Below are 18,240 nucleotides of genomic sequence, written 5' to 3' on the forward strand. Positions count from 1 at the left end.
CTTCCAGATGATCAAGGGAATTTTGTTATCTATAGTGATGCTTCTCATAAGGGATTAGGTTGTGTTTTGATGTAACATGATAAAGTTATTGCATATGCATCGAGACAACTGAAACCTCATGAGCAGAAGTATCCTGCTCATGACTTGGAACTAGCGGCAATAGTATTCGCTTGAAAATATGGAGACATTACTTATATGGAGAAAAGTGCGAGATCTGTACTGATCACAAAAGTTTGAAGTACATATTCACGCAAAAGGAGCTCAACATGAGACAAAGAAGATGGTTGGAGTTGATCAAGGATTATGATTGCACGATTAACTATCATCCAGGAAAAGCGAATGTGGTAGCATATGCGTTAAGCATAAAGGAAAGACTAGACATGTTGACGATACCTGAAAAATTATACAGGGAATTTTAGAAGTTGGAATTGGAGGTCAGAATTTGCAAGCCTAGTGAAATAAAGATGTATAACATGACCTTTCAGCCAGAATGAATAAAGAAAATAAGAAAATGTCAAAAGGAAATAATGGATCAGGATATCAATCAGTTGGTGGGTGAAGAACTATGCACTCAAAAGGACGATCAGGGTATTCTTAGATTTTCATCCAGAATTTGGATTCCACCAGTGACAGAATTGAAGAATGAAATTCTACACGAATCTCATAATTCAAGGTATTCCTTTCATCCGGGAAGTACCAAGATGTACATGGATTTAAAAGAAAATTATTGGTGGCCGAACATGAAGAAGGAAATTGCGGAATGGGTCAGCAAATGTTATACGTGTCAAAGAGTTAAGGCGGAGCACCAGAGACCCAGTGGGATGTTACAACCATTAGAGATTCCAGAATGTAAGTGGGAGCACATTGCTATGGATTTTATAGTTGGATTACCAAGGACAAAAGCGAACCATGAACGTATATGCATACATGATCGCTAGAGTACTTGAAACACGATAAGGAACCAAGTAAGTGATAATATCTGAGTCAATAAACTTTTAACGATCATTGATGACAAACACATAAACTAAAAATTAACATCGAGCCCCCGGCAGCGGCGCCAAAATCTTGTTAGGACGAAAACACGTGCTAATAATACATGCAAGTATACGCGTTCGTAAGTAATATAGAATTCTTTCTAGTTCTTTTCCACAGAGACTCTTTTGGTGAACTTAAGATTTATGCGCTTATGCAACAATGATATGGTTATTATTCAATGCTAAGACGAGTAGCAGTTGAGATTGTTTATAACTAAGATATTAACTAGCATGCAAATAACTAAGAGAATAAAGGGTTTGATTTATTATATGAGACAAACATGGGATTCTAACTTCATTAAATACTTCATTCAAAGTCCTTTTGTTCTTAACCTTAGCATGAAATGATGATGACAACTAATTAGATAACACGAAACTGATAAACGCCATCTTTCGTTGCACGAATAACATACTACCAGACATCTACAAAAGAGATAGAAGCTGAATAGACATCAAGTATGTTGAGACCCTATATATCTATAGAATTTGACAATAGAAAGGTTTAATGCGCAAGTTATCTATCATGATTAAATAGTGCAAGTAAGATGGTTAAAATTACCTACGAATCATGCATAACAAATACATGAACCTATGCTACAATGGCAAGTTCTAAACCTCTAAATTCACTGTCACTTCATTAGAGATTAAAACTCTATCTTATATGTTCGCGACGCACATAAGATGAATAAGCACAACCAATACTAGGATATCATACAATCACCACACACTAAGATATCAAAACAAGATTAACTATTGAAATCCATATATAAATCATCTTAGACCCCATGATAATGATTAGTTCATAACCGAACTCATCATAACCGTGGGTTCCGATGAAAGCATGGTATAATAAAATATGTCTTTATAAAAACGAATAATAAACAAAGTATGTAATCCAGAGTATAGGTTCAACAAACAAGAAACGAGCATCCAAGATTACAACTTAGAACAAAGAATCACAAGAATAAACTAGATCTTCTTCACCTTTGTTGAATTGTGCTATAGGTCTTCTCGTTGTCTTCTCCTTAAGCTATGTTATGAGAAATGGCTTTTTGTTGTCTTTAAATAGCAGACCAATTGATTCAAAATCCCAGAAAATAGTCTTCTAATTGAAACAGGAATCTGGAATCCCGACCTGGCGCGGCTGTGCGCTTCACCAGCCCGCGCGCTGTCATTCTGCTTCTCTGGCGCGGCCGCCCGCTAGCACAGCGCAGGCGCGCCGTCCTTCTGGAAAAACTGAAAATGCTTTCTTTCTTTGCTGGTTCTTGATGATCTTTGCACGAGCGATCTTCACGACATCTTCCTAACACTATTTTAGCATCAAAGCAATGCTAAATCACCTCAATTACTGATATAAGCGTGAAATGCAAAAAACTACAAAAACACATCAAAATATAAATTACTTGAGTACAAAACATCAATTCGAAGTTTTACAAAGTGTTATAAGTGGATATAAATGCCACTTAATAGCTATATATAAATTTAAAATCTATAAGGAAAAAGTTAAGACAATAATTCGATAAGATCAAAATGATACGAAGTGATCATGGAGGTGAATATGTTGAACCCTTTAGGGAATTCTGTTCACAACATGGTATGATCCATGAGGTCACTACACCATACTCCCCTCAGTCAAATGGTGTGGCTGAGAGGAAGAATTGCACTTTTAAAGAGATGATGATTCGCAATCGATGTGGGGGGAAGCCATCTTAAGCGCAAATAATATCTTAAATATTATGATGCGCAAGAATAAGGATGTAAGTCCTTATGAATTATGGAAGAAAAAAAAATAAGTTATCAACACTTGAAAGTGTGGGGGTGCCTTGCAAAGGTACTAATCCCTACACCTAAAAAGGTGAAGATTGGTCCAAAGACTGTGGATTTTATCTTTATCGAATATCCTCCACATAGCACTGTATATCAATTTCTTGTTCATAAATCTAAGATTCCTGATATTCAAAAGAATACCATTATGGAATCAAGGAACGCTTCATTCTTTGAGATAACGTTTCCATGTAATCCAGGAAATGAACAACCTACGACATCTAAACAAACTCATGAGTCTATAGATGATAATAATGAGAGTGCAGAAAGTGAAGATGAAAATATGGGGTTTATGAGAAGGAGCAAAAAACAATGTACGAAAAATCCTATAGGTCTGATTTTATGACCTATTTGCTCGAAGAAGGTGATCTAAAAACCTATAAGGAAGCGACCACCTCACCAGATGGGCCTATGAGGAAAGAGGCCATTAAAAACGAAGTTAATTCGATTATGCAGAATCATACTTGGGAATTAGTAGATTTGCGAACCGGCTGTAAACCATTAGATAGCAAGTGGGTGTTCAAGAAAAAGTTGAAAACTAATGGCACTATCGATAAGTATAAGGCCAGACTTGTAATCAAAGGATACAAACAACAGAAAGGCCTTGATTACTTTGATACATATTCTCCTGTAACGAGAATAACATCCATAAGGATGATGTTTGTTATCGCTGCAATATGAAATCTAATAGTACATCAAATGAATATGAAAATAGCTTTTCTAAATGGGGATATAGATGAGGAAATATATATGAAACAACCTGAAGGATTTGTTGTCCCTGGATAAAATAGAAAAGTCTGTAAATTAGTGAAATCACTATATGGAAGTGCCTATGAAATGGCATGAAAAATTTGATGAGATCGTGCTGGCAAATGGTTTCAAAATCAATGAATATGATAGTTGTGTCAGTTACAAGGAAAATGAGAAAAGCTATGTCAAGGAAAATGACAGCGGTTATGTCATGATAACATTGTATGTAGATGATCTACTTATTTCCAGAAGAAATGATAAAGTGATCAAATCTACTAAGGACATGCTGAAATCGAGATTCGACATGAAAGATATGGGACTAGCAAATGTTATTCTAGGAATTCAAATTTCTAGAACATCATAGGGTCTCGCACTAAGTCAACCTCATTACGTTGACAAGATCCTTGAAAATTTTCTTTAGGATGATTTTGAGAAAGCTAGGACACCTGTGGATATGACTTTACATCTGTCCAAGAATAAAGGTGTAGGAGTCTCCCAAGTGGAATACTCGAGAATAATCGGATGTCTGATGTACCTTATGAGTTGTATAAGACCAGAAATTGCATATTCAATTAGCATGTTGAGTAGATTTATTAGTAATTCGGGAGCTGATCACTGGAAAGCAATCATAAGAGTACTGAGGTATTTGAGGGGAACTCGAGACTATGGACTGCACTATGGCAGGTATCCAGCAGTATTAGAGGGATATACTGACGCAAACTGGATATTTAGCAAGAAGGCACTAAAGTATATGAGTGGCTATGTATTTATATTAGCCGGACCGGCAGTATCATGGAAATCCTCCAAGCAAACGGTGATAACTCATTCCACGATGGAAGCTGAGTTCGTGGCTCTAGATAAATGCGCTGAAGAGGCTAAATATCTATGCCAATTTATGGAGGATATTCCAAGATGGCCAAAGCTTGTGACTGCAATAGGGATACATTGTGATAGTCAATCCAATATTGGCAGAGCATAGAGCACGATGTATAATGGAAAGTTCCGTCATATATGACGACGACATAGTTCCATTAGACAATTAATCTCAACCGGAATTATCACCATTGACTATATATCTTCAAAGGATAATATCGCAGATCCGATAACCAAAGGGTTATCAAGAGAAGTGGTTGAAAAGTCATCGAGAGGGATGGGCCTTAAGCCTATTGCTTAATGTCATCATGATTTACACCCAACCATTGCTGAATGGAGATCATTAGAGCTTGGTTAAATGGGAAAATTAAATTATGATGACCAAATCAATGTGGGGGTAAACCCTTGTCTGTTCTTATGATGAGAAACAGTGAGACCCGTAAGGTACGAGGTTAAGTTTTTGAGCTTTTAATAATCTTTGATGAATACATGAAGTTCAAAAGTGAACACATGGAATTCAGTTGAGTAAATGCGGGTTACTCTATAAGATAAAGATCACCTATATAGGAGAGAAGTGGGACCGCTTCAAAGGAGAATTGTGAGGCACAATTCTTTAGAAACTCATGCAGAACCAGGACGATGTTCCATGGCCAAAATGGACATACTCATGAGAGCTGAACGAGTCAGAAAAGATATAGTGATAAGTATATCATCATTTACATAAATAGTCAAATAGTTGAAGGACAAGTACGTCTACTGTCTACAAGTAAAGTCGGTATGCTTACTCGAGTGAAGGTTCAAGGAGCATTCTCTACCTATAGTATGCTATATATGATTGAAGAAACTATCACCAAGTCAAACTCTGTGTCTGTCTGTCTGATGTATGCTACTGAAATATCAATCTCACTCATGTGGGGGATTGTTAGAAAATATGGGTATTACACCCCATATTGTTGATTCATTTTGAGCCACGCTAGAGTGGTTGGTTTTTGCGTGTGTGTAACGAGTGATGCTTGGAATGTGCTCTCCTTCACGAGAGCTTTCCAAGGCACTTTGAATCACTTAAAATGATTAAGGGATCAGTGAGATATGATTATCCAAAGATGGTCCCTTAAGAGTGGAAAATGAGTTATAAAATCTTAAGTCCCACATTGAAAAGGAAAAGAGATTTCCTTATCTTTATGTAGAAACACACATATGTAGTGTTCACTTGTGTTGTCTATGTGTTTCCCCATCTCCTACGTGGGCACGCAGGGTGTCACACCCCCAACTTAACAAACAAAATAAATATAACTCTTACAATATTTAGAAGAAAGAAAACATAACCGAATCCAAGATCTTACAGTTTAGGGTTTGGAAAGCCCAACACTACCATCTATTACAATTGATTTTAAATTCGAGTCCTCACACAAAACTATCTCTTATTCTACCTGAGCTCGGACATACGCATCAGCGTCACAGGTCTTACGTGCAGTCTGCTTGAATCTAACCATAGCTGCTAGCTATAATATCAGGGTAAAGCAAGGAGTGAGCCAAATGCTCAACAAGTGCTAAACAATACGGTACAAAGCATAAATCGAGATATATATGAAAGAAAGACAATGCGAAGGCATAACCAATATTAACAAGAGATAAAATTTTGGGTGATGGCATCATTTGCTTGAACCAAAACATTTTCAAATCATTACTTAAACAAGATCATTTTATGATGCTACGGATTACAGCCGGTGATCAGCCGTGAAGTAATCCCGAATCTCGCTGGGTTCTAAAATATTAATGGGATCCCTATGCAACTTTTAAGCCTGCAATATAAGTGTGGAAAGGACTCGCGTCTCAGTCCAGATCCACTATTCAAAGAAAACATTTATCCCCCTTTGGGATTGAAAATCTACAATTTTAATCATTTCAAAAACTGATGCCGATTTATAATAAAATCTCTTAAATAGAAAGCATTTTTATCAAGGGATCATAGATCAACTTTGAAACACTGGGAATATGTCACCAAATTTCAGGGCCATGATCCACTAGACTTCACTGTATTAGGGTAATTGAAAGGTTTCCATATTCAAGAACTTTAAAAAGGAGATTTAGCAAGGCTCTTGGATAATATGAAAGAATAATGCCAAACTAGGCTTAAAGCAATGGTTTTCGACAAGGTACAAGTACTAGAACATCAAGGAGATAAGCTTCATGAATACAAGGGGTGTTAAGTTATGAAGAATAATTTTTAGCTCAAGGTATATCAGGATTGTCGAACTTTAGGGTAAGAAAGAGGGGTATCAATCAATTACGGACAACTTTGATGAATATATGGCTTTTAGGTATCAAGGTAAAGTTTCTATAGGGGTTCAAGCATCAGGGTGAGATATCAATACTTTTGGAATCATTAGCATGTAGATCAAGAGGACCAATCAAGTATTATAACAACTCTTTATTTTATCAAGGCATCCCAATTACTTTAATATACTAACGTGATAAGACCTTTGATCTACTTGCATTACGTACTTGAGGGTTCAAGGCATTTCTATATAATTCAAAGATAGACTTAAGAATTGCTTGGTTCAAGTATATCAAAATAACTCAGGATAATCGCATCAATATATACGAACTAATTATTACACATTTGCAGTGAATACGAAAGACATGTTGAATCACTTGCCTTGAGAAAGGCTGGTCTGGTCTGGCTTGTAGGAGCAACTGGAAGCTTCACTTGACCTTTATGGCAAGCTTACCCTCGTCTCGAGATCCTACATAAATAATAATAATCCTCATTATAATATATTCTCACCAACTTAACCTATTTACAACACAAATGGCACTTAGGCCTATATGCACGCAATTTATATTCACCTTATAAATATAATAGTACACATAGCCACATATACTCACATATCATATTTTACTACCAAATAATATCACACACACAATAATGCAACACTAGGCTTGGATGATCTCGATCCCCAACTTAAGTCACTTGGTCGCTAAACTAGACAAAGTTTCCAAATTTTGGCTTCCTTACTCAATGTGCCTTTAATAAAATATCCAAAACCTATTGACCCTCACTTGGGCCTTTTACTCTACTGGCTTTATACTATCTTGTAACCATAGTGTTCAACCTAGGTCTCACTCCTAAGTGTTCTAAAACTATGTGTTAAGTGAAAGTGCTCACTGGAGTAAATTTCAGAATGACATCTATGGGTTCTTGAGTGCATTAGACACTCTTAAACTACAAGCTTACCTCCAAAACTTCTACACTAGACTCTTCTGACCATAAGGCATCTCCCAAACTTGATGTGGCTCAAGGGCTTAGCTTGGGCCTCCTTGGGCCTAAGCTTAAAGTCCATGGTTCCCCTGTTTTTCTGGGCAGAAAATGCCCTGACTTGAATTAACTTGTGACACATGGTTCTAATTCAAATCCTATGAACTATGGTTGGAAAAACTCCTCTGACACTCCCTCTGACACTCCCTCTAACTAAGGCCCAACAGGGCCTAATGAGGGCCTACCCATGACATGGTCAAAACTTCCTATTTCTAAGTTGCAACATAACTGTCCCCTGCTGGACAGATTTTGTGATTCCACTTGTGCACCTAACCAAACGACTTGCAAACCTCCAACAAATACCTAAAACCTTTTATATACTCCTAATCCTAGATTCTGGTGGCTTGGGCCTCAAAGTGCACAACAATGACATGGTCAAAACTCACTCTAAACCTCAGGGTACCAAACTGATTTTCTGCAGAAACTAATACTCTCCTTTCACCAAGATTCTTACTTAACAAACCCAACCAATAACAACCAAAACCCCAACCCAAACCTTAACTAAGGTGTTCTACTGAACTAACTCCCTTACACTCAAAATAATCTTGGTGGAGATCATCCTTACCTAAGGTGCAACATAGCAAAACAAAGGAAATCACATTACATAATTTACAAGCCATTAAGTTATTAAAAATGACAAGTTATATATTCTTTTATAAATATATACGAATTAATACCACATATCAAGGAGCACTAATCAAGATTAATATCTTATCTCTACTGAAATTTAGGGCTTACTAACAAAAATCAATCCACGTGATCAAAACTTCCAAAATTCCAAGAGAAATCTACATGCATGCATGACTTCGAGTCTTATAAACCAAAACATCATGCTTTTCAAATATATTTTACCATGGAATCAACATGCAAGCCTAGCATAAGCTATAACTAAATGATCACTTAGCATGCAAAGGGTTTTATCACGTTTTTAACACGAAATTTATGTTATCATCACCAAAAGCACATAAAATTGACACAAGACAACAAAACATCCCCAAGAACCATTCATTCGGCTCCCTTAAGGTCATGGCCGAATGAAGTGGAAGGGAAATGACCATTTAAAATCAAGAGCCTCATTCTCATGACTTGGCATTTCACCATTCCTTGTAGTTCTCTCAAATACAACCTTAAATTCATAAGAATCAAGATTGTACTTTGAGTTCCAACTATAGCGTTGACATGCAAACTCAAAACTTAAACTTTTCACTCAAAACTCTTTGAATTATGTATGATCAAGATATAGGAAGTAACATTTACTTGAATGGAAAGTGGGAGCTTGAATGAAGAATGAAGAAAAGGGAGGGGGGTATGGCTTCGGCAAAAAAAAACCGAGAGGAGAGGGGGAGAGCCGAGAGGAGAGGGGGAGGAAGGAGGAGTGTGGAAATGGTGGGGTGAAAGTGGAGTAATAATCATGTTGGTTTGGTTTTTATTTGACCAAAAGTGAGTGGATATGAGAATTTACAAGAGTAACCTTCCAACATAGTTAGGTAGATTTGCATGCAAGGATAAAGTGGTAATTTGGCTAGTAAAATGAAAGTGAGTGGGGTTGGAAATGCCTTCCTTGCCCCTTAGTTGAATTGAAAGAGTATTTGCATGCAAGGGTAACCATGTACTTTGCTAATTATAACAAATAAAATTTGTAAAGATTTATTTTTATAAAATAAAATACAAGTTCAAAAATTATAAAATTTATACCATAAAATAACTTGGATTTTTAGAGACTTTATAAAATCATTTTCAAAATTTATGAACAAAATATCTTTTAAAAGAAAATTTTTCCAAGGCATAGAACATTCCTTGTAAATTAAAAATAAAGCAAATAATTAAACTTTTGTTTTGAAAAAAAATCATGTACTACACATAAAAATTTTATAATGCAGAAATTTTCACTCACACAAACGTATAATCAGTGAACATATTTTTATTCGGCTTTAATATTATACCAAATCCACAATTAATATTACACGAAAATGCCGGTCGTAACACGGGGGGGTGCAAATTGTGGGCTTTCGAGGATAAATCTGAGGCTTGCGAAGCCTTCGAGCTTGCCCGCATGTGCGACGTGCGGACACGAATGCAGAAAGTTGACCCGAATAACGCCAGACTAATTTTGCTAATTTTTATTTTCCGCTGGGCCTGGGCTCAAATAAATTGACTTACATTTTTATTTTTGTGTTGGTCGAATTAATTAATTATAATTAATTAACCACTGACCTACCGACCTAATTAATTAACGCGTTATGGTAATTGTGTAGTGCACAAGTTTTTCCTCCTGATATAAATACCTCGAGGGCGTTAGGGTTAAACACACAAATACACAGCTGTTCCTAAACACCTACCCTCTAACCCGTAATAGTTTCTTGCTCGCTGAGAGTGCTAAGCTTCGGCATCACCACTGCTATCCGTTTTATCCTGGGAGGTGTTTTGCTTGCACAATACGGTGAGGGCTAATAAGCTTTAAGGAGACAGTTCCGCACTGGACTCAGAATTTTCTATCCTTCGCAATACGCTTCCTGTCTCTATTTCATTTCTATTATTTGATTATCTATTTTGCACGCACACACCTATACGTAATTTTTGTTTCTATACAGATTATCGTTAACAATTTCGTTAATTTTTAGTGGGCTGTAAAATTGTCAAAATCTTATTTGCAGAACCCAAAATAGAGTCGAAATAAAATCAAATGAATCTCGTTGCCGAAACAAATCATATGTAAGTAAATATCGTAAATTGAATTAATATTTCAGTATGTATCTTAAAATGACTAGAATACTTATTCAAAATTTGTAATTGTCTTTTCTCTTTAATTTCGGAATAGTTTTTAATAAATAAGAGTTTTTAAACTATCACTAATTAAAGATTATTTCGTGAATTTTGCGTGGACTGTGGAATCGATCATCAAAATATAAGTTCTAGAACCAAATATAGAGTTTAAAATATATTCAAAAACAACAACATAGGTTTATTTATTTTATTTGTATCAACTTCATTTATTTAAATTAATGAACATCTTTTTCTGCATTAAAATATTAAACTCGATACAAAACAATTATAATTCATTCATTTATTTATTTTATTGAAAAAAAATTAAAAACCCATACATTGTACAGGTTATAAGTCAGTATTTTATAAAAATATTTAGATAGACTTGTGTGTAACATAAAAGAAGGTACTTTATTTGAAAAAAATATGAAAAATGTGATATATTATTTTTCGCTTACCACGAGATAAGATCGATTCGAGACTGAATAATTTTAGCCGAACGGGTCATAGATAAGATGAACTGGGCTAGCTTCTTTATTTGGTTTCCCAAACACCCATATAACTATATATCCAAGTCATAAGAGACTCCAGCTCAAACAAAACCTTCAGTTATATCTCAAACGGTTGTAAATGAGTTCATAATATAAACCAAATATAAGTAGGTATTCTAAATCAAGTATAAATGGGTAATATAAATTAAAAAGAGTATTTAAGTACATCGAAATATGAGGATGTAATCTAAATGAAATATAAGTAGGTATTCTAAATTAAACAAAATATTTAAGTATATCCAAATATAAGTAGGTATTCTAGATCAAATATAAGTAGTTATTTTAGTTGAGTACAATATTTAATTATATCTAAATATAAGTAGGTATTCTAAATCAAATATAAGCAGGTATTCCAATTTGTATAGAATATTTAAGTAGATACCCTAAATTGAATAAAATACTAAATGTAATATTCATGAATGTCTTTTTCTCCAATTTTGGGATAGTTTTACAGAGATAATACTTTTTAAACAATCACTGAATTAAAGTTTATTTCTTGAGTTTTGAGTGGGCTGTAAAATCGTCAAAATCCTATTTGTAGAACTAAAAATAGAGTCGAAATAAAATTAAACGAAACCCCGTTTCCGGAACAAATCATATGTAAGTAGATATCGTAAATTGGATAAATATTTAGGTATGTATCTTAAAATGACTAGAATACTTATGCGAAATTTGTAACTGTCCTTTCTCTTTAATTTCGGAATAGTTTTAAACAAATAAGACTTTTTACACTATCACTAATTAAAGATTATTTCATGAATTTTGCGTGGACGGTAGAATCGATCATCAAAATATAAGTTCTAGAACTAAAGATGTTCAAAATAAATGCAAAAAACAACATAAATTTATTTATTTTATTTGTATCAACTTCATTTATTTAAATAAGTGAACATCTTTTTCTATAATAAAATATTGAACTAGAAATAAAAAAAATATAATTCATTTATTTATTTATTTATTTTAATGAAAAAAATTAAAAACCTGTGCGTTGTACAGGTTATAAGTCAGTATTATATAATGATATTTAAATAGACTTGTTTGTAACATAAATGAACATATTTACTTATTTAGATAAACATGATTCGAGACCGAATAATTTTAGCCGAACGAGTCATAGATAAGATGAACTGGGGTGGCTTATTTATTTGGTTTCCCAAACACCGATATAGTTATATATTCAAGTCAGAAGAGACTCCGGCCCAAACAAAACCTTCAGTTATACCTTAAACGTTTGTAAATGAGTTCATAATTTATACCAAATATAAGTAGGTATTCTAAATCAAATATAAATAGGTATTATAAATTAAATAAAGTATTTAAATACATCAAAATATGATGAGGTATTCTCAACGAAATATGAGTAGGTATTCTAAATTCAACAGAATATTGAAGTATATTCATATTTAAGTTGGTATTCCAGATCAGATATAAGTAGTTATTTTAAATTTAGTATAAATTTAAGTATTACGGAAGGGGGGTTGAATGTAATTCTGGCTTCTTGTCTAATTTTAAGAACAATTCTATTATGAATATATAATTGTGTTTGATTTAGCAATGGTGCGGAATGAAAGTAGTAAAGAAATCAAATCACAAAGTATTTAAATAAAAGTACATAAAACTTTCTAGTGGATTGAACTTATCCACCAGAGATATATATTAAGTAGAGAACTATGTGTTACAATGTTGTACACAACTGCATACAAGTTGAACTACAAGAACAGAGAAAATCTTACTTGCTTAGTTACTAGTTCTACTTGCTACTCTTGGTTTATATATTACCAAGTCACATGATAAAACGACAAAAAAATAAGACCAGGTGTAATATCCGGGATATATCGTCTAATTATTTTTGCTAATAAATATTTATTATATGTGTTCAGTATCTATTCTGTGAATTATTTGTTAAGTGTTAAATGTGTTTGGATGTTTAAAAATATTATTAATTGAGTATTTTAATTTTTATAGGTCCAAAATAAAATATAGATAATTGTCATATCTTCCTAATTATTTTTATTTTGATTTATGAATTTATAAAAATCATATGAAATTTATAAAATCTTTTTCCGGGTATTTAAAATCTATTTTATAAAAACGGGAACCAACCGACGTCATCCGTTTTTACGTTTTTAGAACCCGAAACTCTTCCGAGAACTCCTTCCTAACCTAATTGCAATATTCTGAGCATTTTCCATATTTTGACTTTTTCGATCCGGCGTACGGTTTGTCCTGCGCGGGTCCCGGCGCAACATTCTCGATACAATATTCGTTTCAGAAAATCAATAAAACTCGTATTTTTGATAAATGGGAGCTTTTTATTAAACTATCCCAATTATCACCTCGTAATACGTGTAACCAGGTGTTGAGACCAAGACCGCAATACAAATTGTACTGATTTGGATAATTATCCCGAAAACCGATACCGTTTGGATCAGTTTTTTTTAATAAACGTACCGTTTTATATCCGGAATGATCCAACGGGATACTAATTTCCCGTAATTATAAATAGCCTTTACCGTATTTTATTTTGTACCAGAATTCATTTGCAAACAGTATTTCCAGAGTTTTTACAGAGAAAATACTATAATTATAAACTTTTCTTCGTAATTAAATACAAATTCGGAGGCGTTATCGATATCCGATTTTGGCGTACATTTACTCAAAACGAAGCTACTGAAATCTAGAATCCAAATCTTTCATCCATTTCACTGCAGATTTCAAAGAAGAGGCAAGGCATAGAAAAGGAAAACAGGTAGTCGAGGAGTAAGACAATGGTGATTGAAAGCGAGTGCAGTATAGTAAGCTAGTCCCAGGCAAGTGTTCTGAACTTACTCGAGATATTGTAGTGATTGATAGTCCTGTTTTATATTGCAAGTGCTTTGAAGCACTGAACCCTAAACCCTGATTCCAGTTATTGATCTTGAGCCGTAAACCTGATTCTTTCTAGACCATTGATTGTTGCATACCCAAATACGAATCTCAAATATACGATACTACTCCACAAATATATGCAAACTAAATATCAAACACTGAACCAGATTGCTTACACATTCAAACCATTGTATCTTATGCTTTGAAAGACCAAATCCTTGAAACCCTGAAACATTGATTCCTTGTTATCCAATTCTTTCGTTACCTAGCATCCATGCTTTGAAAATGCCATATTGATCCTTATACAGATTGAAACCATTTTCATTATTGAACGTCCAATGTTGTTAATGATTCTGTTTATTTCTTATTATTGTTTATTCTGTTATTATGTTAGAATTGGATTGTTTTTTTATAAAATTGTGGACCAGATTCGTGGTCAGACCATATGATGGTCAAGTTAGGCCAATGTGTGCCTTGGATCCAGTAGTTAGAGCAGTGCTCTGTGCTTTGCTCGGGGTTAATGCGTGACTGATCAGTAGCCTAACCTTGATTTTTAAAATGAAAATATAATATCCAATTCTAAATTATAATTCATAGTTCACTTGATATCATAACCATATTTACTTGATGATCATTATTCTCAGTTTCGTCATCGTGACTTGCTGAGCTAGTTAGCTCATTTGTGCGATATTGTTTATGTTCTTTTCCAGTTAAGAAGGAACCGGTTGGTACCGAGGATCCCCAGTCCAGCGCGAGAGTTAGAGGTTCAGGTTGATCGAGCTAAGCTAATAGGCTTCTTTTGGGATAATTTGAGTTTGTAAAAGTCTGTAATAATGTTTAATACTCAGTTCTGAGTGTGGAATAGTTGGGATTTGAACGTTTGTAATATAAGTAGATGTGTTTGGCTTGTGTGCATACTTTAACTCGTTGCGGTCCGTGGTAGTTGGTAGGTAGGGTCATTGCATATTATTATTATCTTTATCATTGTTATAAGCAGGTTATTGATAAGGTGTGTGTGTGTGTACCCCAAACTTCTGACCCAGGTTTGGAGGGCACCATAGGTTTGGTATCAGAGCCACAGGTTATAAGTCACTGACACAAGCCTAGGTTGACGGGAATGGGTAAGGGTTAGGATTAGAAGAAAGGAAGAGAAAGATAAAACGTCGAGAGGTTGAGTGCTTCGGTATAACAGGTATTAGTGCAATTCGCGTCATGGTTCGAGATTCTTATATTGCGATATGATTTCAGATAGCAGCGATGGCTGACTCTTTTATCCCCGTATCAGCTGATCACTCAGAGCCTTCAATTGGAGTACCGTCTTCGGATCCACGTCCTGTTGTTCCACCAGTGTTGGCTATACTACCTCCACCTGTGTTGCAGCCCGTACCACTGCAGGCTATTCCACCTCCAGGCATGAGGCCACCTGTCAGAGGACCCCCACCTGCTGATTCGGGCTTTACTGGTCATTCAGTTACAGGAGTACCTTTCCAGTTCTCTTCTTATCCTATCCCATATCATCAGTTTGAGGCTTGCCTTATGGAGCAACGATGCCAGAGGGTCAGATTCAGGAGTTACTACATATCATGCGTACTAGAGAGGTTGGTAGTGGTGAGAGGCGACTTAGAGAGAGGCTCCAGGTGTTTCGTAGAGCAGCTGTTGTGAGGATTGCTGAGGCTACACATGAGGACATCACCCCTGATTTCCTAGTGGAGTGGGCTAAGTGGGTTCTAGAGGAGCTTGAGGAGATTGGAGGTCCAGACTTGCCATGAGTCAGAGATCCAGAGATGGAGATGTTGAGCAGTATTGTTATGGTTGTGTAGTATGTACAGTAGTGTGTAGTGTGTATCAGTAGACTTTTAGGTTGTATTTATAGACTAGCTATGCTGACTAGTGAGTAGGTTGTTGTACCCTTTTGTTTTTACTTTCGAAGCGTCTTTACGCTTGTACTACCCAAAAATTTTGATCTATATATATCAGTACCTTTTTCCTTTCCAGTATTGTCATTTATTTTACTGCACCTATTTTACTTTACATTATTTATTGCACCAGTTATCCCCTGTGATACCATGTAACCTGTTTTCCATAATTGTTTATATTCTGTAAAGAAGCATGCAATTTACTTAGTTCAATTGTTACAACTGCTTTCAAAAAGAGATATTTATGTTTTACAAAACTTTTCTTTTATGTAAAAGATTTGATTTAAAAGCTAAGTAAGTTGTTTGATTCTTTACAGAAAATGCCTCCCAGAAGAAATACCCGCACCAACACCCAGAATGGAGAAACCAACAACAATAACAATAAAAACCAAGATGATACAAAACAGAATGCAAACCCAGGACCCATAGACCCAGCAATAGCCCAGATTCTCCAAATTTTGGCCCAACAAACAGTTCACCTGGCACAACAACAACAAAGACAGACCAATCCCCAGGTAACTTTCAAAACTTTTCAAGCAGTAAACCCACCAGAATTTAAGGGTTCCTTAGAGCCGATCGAAGCAAATGTTTGGTTAAAGGAAATAGAGAAGGCATTCGTTTTAGTGTGAAGGAGGAACAAAAGGTTGAGTTTGCAAGTTACTATCTCAAGAATGAGGCCACCTATTGGTGGGAGACGGTGAAGACATTGGAAGGTACGGATGCTATTACTTGGGAAAGGTTTAAGGAGTTGTTTTTAGAAAAGTATTTTCCTCAGTTTGTCCAAGATCAGATGGAGCTAAAGTTTTTAGAATTAAAGCAAGGGAATATGTCGGTGGCGGATTATGAGAGTAAGTTTGAGGAATTGTCAAGGTATGTGCCGTCATATGTGGATACTGACAGGAAGAAGGCTAAAAGATTCCAGCAAGGTCTGAAGCCATGGATCAGAGGGAAGGTAGCCATTTTTGAATTGGATACCTATGCAGGAGTTGTACAGAAGGCTATGATTGCAGAGACAGAGAGTGAAATGTCACAGAAGGAGAAAGAAAGTAAGAAAAGGAAATTTGAAGGGAATGAAGGGTAGTCACAACCAGGAAAGTTTCCAAATTTTAAGAAGGGCAAGTTTCAGCCAGGGAGAAATTTTAATTTCAAGAGATAAAATGCAGGCGACGGAAGCAAGGGCAACCGTCTAGTTAATGCGAATCAGCCAAATCAGTTAAGATTAACTTTTCCAGATTGTCAGGTGTGTGGGAAGAAGCATGGAGGAGTTTGTAATAAGTTGAATATAGTTTGTTTCAAGTGCATTCAGAAAGGGCACTATTCAAGGGAGTGCCGAAATCAGCCAGCAAGAGAGCCAGCAAATAAGGATCAGCCTATCCGGAATCTAGCAGTGAAAGTTTCGGCCATTGGATTTATGTGCTTTAAATGTGGGAAGCCAGGATATATAGCCAGGGATTGCAAGACACCAACCCCAGTCAGTAATGCATTGAGGATTATGGGATCTATTCCAGCATTAAATGAGACTCCAAGGGCCAGAGTTTTTGATATGTCTGTAAAGGATGCTATCCTGGATACTAATGTCATGGCAGGTATGCTTAATGTGAATTCTTTATGCGCCAAAGTGTTAATAGATTCGAGAGCAACTCGATCGTTTGTTTCACAAGATTTTGTTAGTAAGCTAAATTGCCCAGTTGAATATTTAAATGAAATAATGACTGTGGAATTAGCAAATCAAGAACGAGTATATGTTAATCAAGTTTGTGGGAATTGTGAGATTGAGATTTCTGGTAGTAAGTTTTGTGTAGATTTGATACCATTTAAGTTAGGAGAATTTGACTTTATCTTAGGAATGGATTGGTTATCTAAGCACGATGCCCAGATAGATTGTCGAAATAAGAAGGTAATGGTGAAGACACCAGACGAAAGAATAGTAACATTCAAGGGCCAGAAACAAGTAAAGAAGTTCTTAACGATGATTCAAGCCAAGAAGTTACTACGACAAGGATGCGAGCATTTCATGGCATATGTGATTGATAAGAGTCTGGAGCCAGCGAAACTTGAAGATATTCCAGTAGTGATTGAATTTACAGACATGTTTCCTGACGAGTTACCAGGACTTCCTCCAGATAGAGAAATTGAGTTTGCAATCGACTTAGCACCTGGAATAGAATCGGTATCCAAGGCCCCATATAGAATGGAGCACGTTGAGATGAAAGAGCTAGCGAAGCAATTGCAAGAGCTGTTGAAGAAAGGAGTAATCAGACCCAGTGTGTCCCCGTGGAGAGCCCCGGTATTATTTATCAAGAAGAAAGATGGAAGCATGAGACTATGCATCGACTATAGGG

This window comes from Apium graveolens, chromosome 10 (assembly GCF_009905375.1).
Source record: "Apium graveolens cultivar Ventura chromosome 10, ASM990537v1, whole genome shotgun sequence".
Lineage (NCBI taxonomy): Eukaryota > Viridiplantae > Streptophyta > Magnoliopsida > Apiales > Apiaceae > Apium > Apium graveolens.